The sequence below is a fragment of the Seriola aureovittata genome, chromosome 12 (genome assembly GCF_021018895.1).
Source record: "Seriola aureovittata isolate HTS-2021-v1 ecotype China chromosome 12, ASM2101889v1, whole genome shotgun sequence".
In the NCBI taxonomy this organism is placed as follows: domain Eukaryota; kingdom Metazoa; phylum Chordata; class Actinopteri; order Carangiformes; family Carangidae; genus Seriola; species Seriola aureovittata.
In genome coordinates this window covers 782,388-789,517 of record NC_079375.1, presented here as the reverse complement: position 1 = coordinate 789,517, position 7,130 = coordinate 782,388, and the positions used below count along the sequence as shown (strand labels likewise).

At 38.3% G+C, this 7,130-nt stretch overlaps 1 long non-coding RNA gene across 1 annotated transcript; it reads right to left on the bottom strand.

Moving 5' to 3' along the window:
- Nucleotides 1–438: 438 nt before the first annotated feature.
- Nucleotides 439–1,466, bottom strand: LOC130178532 (uncharacterized). Its single transcript, XR_008829177.1, has 3 exons — nt 1,354–1,466; nt 648–717; nt 439–553 (listed from the first exon to the last, which is right to left on the bottom strand). It is a non-coding gene; the product is annotated as an uncharacterized LOC130178532 (long non-coding RNA).
- Nucleotides 1,467–7,130: the final 5,664 nt, after the last annotated feature.

Below are 7,130 nucleotides of genomic sequence, written 5' to 3'. Positions count from 1 at the left end.
TGACGACCCAGATTCTGTGACCATGGAAGCCCCAGCACCAGCTCACAAAGCTCCTAGAGGCTAGATACCTGTACTGACTAAAACAACTGGACAGGGCACTTGCAAACATATATCTATGATGTGTCTCACAATTTTTTTTTATGGATCCAGTGAATCCTACAGTTTTTTTTATTATCACTGATTATAAGTCCCTCATTTGATGTAAATAAATGCTTGATTGTTACTAAAGAAATGACTCCTCTGAATTCATATATTATATGCACACTATCTGCTGATAGAAGAACTTTACAAATCAAAGAGCAGCTAAACTAATTTATTTGAGGGTTTGTTACTCTATTTGTGGTGTGTTATTACCATTGTAAAATTATGTGCACTGAAGTAAAACAAGACTGCCTAACATATTTTATTTCTTATATTTATAAGTACCGCAGTCAGCGCGGTACATGTTGCAGGCATTCTGGAGGGAGTACACATTGAGGCAGAGCGGCTCCAACCCAGGACGGTCTACCATACATGGTAAATCTTCCTCGATATCCCATAGCCGTCTGGTAACCTACAGTGAATTGCAAATGGTAATGCTATGGTTTATTATAAATGTAATGTAGTCAAAACAAATTAGTGATTAGTTTGTCCAGTGAGAATGCTACCTGTGGTATCTCCTAGCAGCAGATGTTCTCAGCTTCTGTGGGCATGGTTGCACAGTTTCCACAGGAGCACCTATCCAAAATATAGAGAAAAATGGAAACATTCAGCAAAATATAAAGCTTATGAAATTCAAACACTGACAGACAGTGGAGCTAAGGTGGGTAAGAAGTAAGCTTGGCTACATATCAAGCGCATATAACAGGTAATTTATAACATGCCAATTATTGCATATAATGTGGAGCTTGACAACAGTGTAGTGCAGAAAATTGCACAGTTTAGTCTTTGACTAAAAATTACTGTTGCTGTCAGACATGTTAATGCTAATTTACAGCTTTCATTGTAATACACAAAATAAATGTACTACATAAAGGAAGATGTCATGATGAGCATCTCTGCTCAAAACATGGAGAAAAATGATTTACTTTGTCAGCATCTATTAAAATATCTGACTAGTACTGACATTGAACACCTGTAGCAGTCTACATACAACAAACATTTTTATAGACTGTAAAAGTATATCTAAGGAGGCATGACAGATAACTACATTACGCAATTCACAATAGTGCTTATTTACCAAAAGAAGCTCCCAGTAATGACGAGACAGTAACAGTTAGCATTAGCTACCTAGCTACATGTTAGTAACTGTGTGCCAGCTCTCATCAACAAACTGAAAATGTAATGTCAAAATACACAAAATTGCTTACCAACCATTCAGAAACGTCCTGCTGCAGTTGTAGAGTTTGAACTTCTTCAGCAGCCTCTCCCTCTGGGTCAGATTCTGGATAAAAGTCGTGTGGTTGAACCAAATCGCTACCGACGCCAGGAGGCCGGTCACGGTCACCATAAACATTAGAGCACGGTGCCAGAAGCCCGAACGGCATCCCCTTCCGAAGAGGGGCGTGGTCAGGCACAGCTCATTTGCATTTAAAGCTACAGACACAGAAACAGCCTGTTCTGAACAGGGCTGAAAAAGAGGGGTTTACAGGCATGCTGAAATATAGGATCGTAGTGGATTTTTTAGCAAGAAGCTTCAAAGACATGCTTTTTCTGAGACTTATTCAAACTTGTTGAAAAGGAGCATAATATGTCCCCTTTAAGTTTTTGAAGTGTGGATAGTTTTATTCTTGGTTGTTTATTTTTCCAGTAAAATTTGGTGATTGTGCTGTTCAGAGAGGAGAACCAGCTTTGGAGTGGGGCTATAGGGATCATGGCAAAGAGGTAATTTATTTTTGGAAGGATTTTCATTTTGACCGTTGAGATGCGTCAGGAGAGTGGTAATTTATTCCATCTTTCTAGATTGTCTTTTATTTCTTGTAATAAAGGTGTGTGGTTGAGTTTTAATAATTCGTTAGGGTTGGAGGAGATGTGGATTCCAAGATATTTAATTGATTTAACTGTGCAGCTTAGAAGAGGGTGTTGCAGCTGTCTGTCCCACCCACTGATTGGTAAAATCTTGGATTTTTTCCAGTTTATAGAGTAGCCTGATATCTTGCTGTATTTGTGGATTAGATTGTGGATTTGAGGGAGTGAGGATAACGGATTTGTAATGAATAGTAAAACGTCGTCAGCATATAGGCTTATTTTATGGTGGGTGCTTTTTAGTTTTATGCCTGAGACGGCATCGCATTGTCTAATGGAGGCAGCCAGAGGTTCAAGGAAGAGTGCAAACAGAAGGGGTGATAGGGGGCCTTGTTGTAGTTTGAAGGGTCTTGATATGATTCCATTGGTGATAACGGAAGCCGAGGGGGAACTGTAGAGAGTTTTAATCCAGGTGGAATTGACTGAAAACCGAATTGGTTGAGGGAGGAGAAGAGAAATGGCCAGTTTACTTTGTCAAAAGCCTTCTCTGCATCGAAGGTTGCTATAATAAAGGGTGTGGTTTTTAGGTGTGTGTTGTTGTAGAGATTTATAAGATTGAATAGTCTTCTGGTGTTTTCTGAAGAGTGTCTCCCTTTTATGAAGCCAGTTTGATCTATGTGGACTAATGAGGGTATTACTGATTCCAGTCTAATGGCTTAAGTTTTGCTAATTAATTTTATGTCTGTATTAATTAATGATATTGGGCGGTAATTAGAGCAGTGTGTGTAGTCCTTGTTTGATTTTGGGATGAGTGTTATGTAAGCCATATTCATATGGTGGGGTATAGTTTTATTTTTGTGAATTTCTGCCGTTACTTGGAAGAACAGTGGTGAAAGAAGGTGCCAGAACTGTTTATAAAATTCTATTGTCTAACCGTCTGGTCCGGGTGATTTATTATTGGGCATGTGTTGGAGTGCTTTTGTGATTTCTGCTATAGTGAGAGGTCTGTCTAAGGTTTCTGACTGGGTTTGATTTAGTTTGGGTAAGAAAGCATTCTTTAGAAATTGCTCGACATCCTCCTCTGTGTTATTCTGGACCGAGGTGTATAAATTCAAACAGAATGATCTGAAACAATCGTTGATAGTGGACGGGTTTTGACTGATGGTACCAGATGAGTCTTTTATTGCGGTAATGATTGATCTTTCAGTTTGTTGTTTAAGTTGATTTGCTAAGAATTTTCCCGTTTTGTTTCCAAATTCAAATTGCTGTTGTCGGAGCTTGAGGAGAATGTCTTCTGTTTTTTTATGTAGAATGTTGTTTCGTTCGTGTTTTGTTTTTAAAAATTCTTTTATGACTGAGTTGGTGGGAGTATGGGAAGCTAGGCGGTCCAATCTCTTTGCTTCTTTTTGGAGAGTATTTTCTTTCTCAATTTCTTTCTTTTTTTTTAATAGGAATTGTATATTATTTTGCCTCTCATGACAGTCTTTGCTGTTTCCCATAGTGTACCTGCCATTATTCCTGGGGTGTTATTTGTCTCGATGATTGATGCCCATTCCTGTTTGAAAAATTCTAAAAATTCTTTATCTTTGAGTAATGAGTTGTTGAAGCGCCATCTTAAGGGAAAGTTGGGTTGGTGTTCTGCTAGGAAAGTGATGCTTATAGGGGCATATAGATGATGATGTTATGAATTGTAGGGTTTATAATTTTGTATGTGATGGAATTGTAAACCATAAAATAGTCTATTCTGGAGTATGATTTGTGGTAGGGTGAGTAATATGTGTATTCGGAGTTACTGGGATTGTTTAGTCTCCAAATGTCAATCGGTCTGTAATCGGACATGTATTGTTTTAGCAGGATTGAGGGGCGATTAGATTTATTTGTAGAAGTTGATGAAGAGCGGTCCATGTGTGAGTCTAGTGTTATGTTAAAATCACCGCCTAGGATAACGCAAGAGTTTGGAAATTTGGATAGTGCTGCAAATAGGGAGTGAAAGAAGGATTAGGAGTCTGTGTTGGGGCCGTAGATATTTGCTAGTGTCATAGTGTCTTTTCCAATGGATCCGGTTACAATTGTGTAGCGGCCTTCTGGGTCGGCCAGTGTTGAGATGTGAGAAAATGGGATATTCTTACTGATTAAAATTGAGGTGCCACGTTTTTTTGAGTTATAAACGGAGTGGTATGCCTGGTTAATCCATTTGGCTGTAAGTTTCTGAGATTCTCCTTCCGTTAGGTGGGTTTCCTGAAGGAAGCAGATATTGGATTTTATTTTATATAAGTGGTTTAATATTTTCGTTCTTTTTGCTGGGGAGCTGATTCCTCTTACATTCCAGGATGTAATTGTTATTTGGAGTAACATAAAATGCTCTAGTAGTAGTCTATGTGTTATAGAAATACAAAATGCACAGATTGCAATATAAATTGAGGTGTGTGTGTGTGTGTGTGTGTGTGTGTGTGTGTGTGTCTATGTGGCTGTCTTTGTAAACATCACAAAGAGTCTCTTAACGAGCTGGTTCGAACACCTGTGTCTAACTGGAAGACACGAAGCTGACACAGATCTGGGTGTGATTTTGATTCTTTCAAACCACTGCTATTTATGAAAAAATCTGCAACTCCTATCAGACCCATGAGCGGACCATGACCGGCACAAGACCTTCATGCACTGCATTTGAGGTTCATTTTCAAATTCTGTAAGTCTCTATGCTAAGGTAGACACATTGTATGAAACAGGACAAATTTCTCTACTATAGAGAAAGCCGTGATGTGTGAAGACTGAAATATGTGGTGTTGAGGATGAGTTACACAGAATTTTTTCAGGAGTTCTAGAGCATCTCCCACTCTATCAATGATGTCATCCACTCTAGCTCTGAACATTCTGTACAATATTCGCCCATTATGACGTCTGAAACGGTGTAAAACTGTAACTAAAGTAAACTCAAATTTTATGTGAACCGTAATAGTTGTCAAAATACAGATTTAACCCAAAAGAGTCTCAAGTCTTGTGACCTTTTTAACGTTCCAACCATTTTTCTACGTTGAAGTATTACATAGCAGTAGAGCTAAAAAATTGGTTCTTTTTAAGACGTCTCCCCTTCATTCTCTATGGGAATTTTTTTGCCTTTTATTGCCATTTACATCACCATGGTTACTTGAATCGCTTAGAAAAGTCATAGCACACTATTCCCGATCGAGCTGCATGCATTAATATATATTGTCTGGGTTTTCTCAAAGCTGCGGGACTAGTTACGCACTGAAATTTCTATACGGAAGATGAATAAGACCGAGTAGAAAATGCATTTCCTGGTGAAAATGCATGAGAATGCTGAGAGCTGAATGAGATTGCTGAAGCATTGCTGAAAAGGCTGAAGCAACTGCTGAAGCAATGCTAAAGTTGCTCAAGCAATGGCCGAAGATTAAAGACAGAAATTGTAAGATGGAGCTTGAATGGTATGAAATGGTTGAAAAAGACCTAAGTTGTTGTTGGAAAGTGTAACAAACAGCACAAAACTGCAGAAAATATACAACATGTGAAAAACAGAAAAAAATGTTAGTCGAAAGCTAAATAGCCTAAAATGGGTGAAAAAAAAACCTAAGAAAGAAGAAATGTACAAGCTAAACTTTTAATGTAACACCTGAAGGAGATTTCTGTGACAATGAAAAGCAGCTCATATTAACTGAAGTACAGTGCTTTAAAAAATTAGATGCTAAAGTGTTACACTGGAGGAGCTGAAGTCCAACTGAAACCAAAACATGATTTTGAAACACTTGAAAGCCAAATTATTTGCCGCCATAGGTGTAAATAGGATTAAAATGCAACATGTGAAGAAGTAATCATTTTTATTAGTAACAGACACATGAACTGTATCCTAAATAGCAGAAACTTTAATTTAAGATATGAATAAGCTGAAAAATCGTTTAAAAGCTGGAATTGTTGTGAACAGTTTAAAGTTTGAATAAAGTCTGTAGCTGAAAGTATTCTCAAGTAGTTGAATTTCAAAGACGTTGAAGTTTTGATGGATTTGAATATCGTCTACCTTCAATTACATTGTAAAAGACTGCAGGAAAAGCTTTATTATTTCAAAAATGATGAATTGTATTAAAACTCGAAGGAAAAGATACATCTCCTGAAGAAGCTGAACGTTTTGATAGTTGAATGGTTTATGTAGCACAAAGTATGCAGGAGTAGTTAACAACCGAAGGACAGTAATGTAATGTAAGTAATGGAACTGTCATCTCCCTCTATAGCTGCCTTTTGACCAAAAAGTACCTGGAACTTTAAGTTCTAACTAAAAGGTTCCTGTGGTCTGGGTTTCCAGGCCTAAATCAAGATTATCCAAAATAATTACTTGACATTACATTATTCACAGCACTTTGAGGACATAACATGAACGAAAATACGGGACAAACTACGTCCCGTATATATTCAATACAGGACGCAGCATTTTAGTTTCAAATACGTTACGATCCCGTATTATACGTGACGAGTAGCAACCCTAGCCCCTCCGGTTGTTGTGGTCCTTTAGTTTTTTGAAGTCCTGTTTCAGTTTTTTTACCTTCTCCCAGACCTGTTTCATGGTGTGGAAAATGTGTTTGCTCGCTCGCTTGCTGCAGACTTTTAAACATCATGGGAAATTACTACCCCCCCCCCGACCAGGGACATTTTTGGGGGTTGATCAATTACCCTGGAACAAAATTTAGACCCACTGAGATGGAAATGCGCATAGTTCCTTAATAAGTTCCTGGTTCCTGGGGAAAGTGTTCGTTGACATCGCCAGCAGATCTTAAAAACAGTGATTGAACTAACTTTAGTCAATGGGTCAAACGGGAGGCGAACTCGCGTCTACCAAACAAAAGACGATCGTCTATCCTTCACACCGAATAGAACTCTTGATGGCAGCGTTTGTCATAGTTCCTTATGTAATTAGCATGTGGTGTGTTTCATTGAGTTTCATTATTTCAGAGTTTATACAGGCTCTCTCTCTCTGTCTTTTACTGTAGCAAACATTTAATATACACTCTGCGGTATCAACTGCAGTTGACTGCCTGGAAGGACATCGCAATCGTCAGGGCACAAAGGATTCTGGGCCTTGTAGTAGGCTATTTTATGCTTTTGAGCAGTACAGAAAATGTCACCCGTTTTCACTGATTCTTATGACCATGTAGACGATGATGGAAAGCAACAAAGTTAAC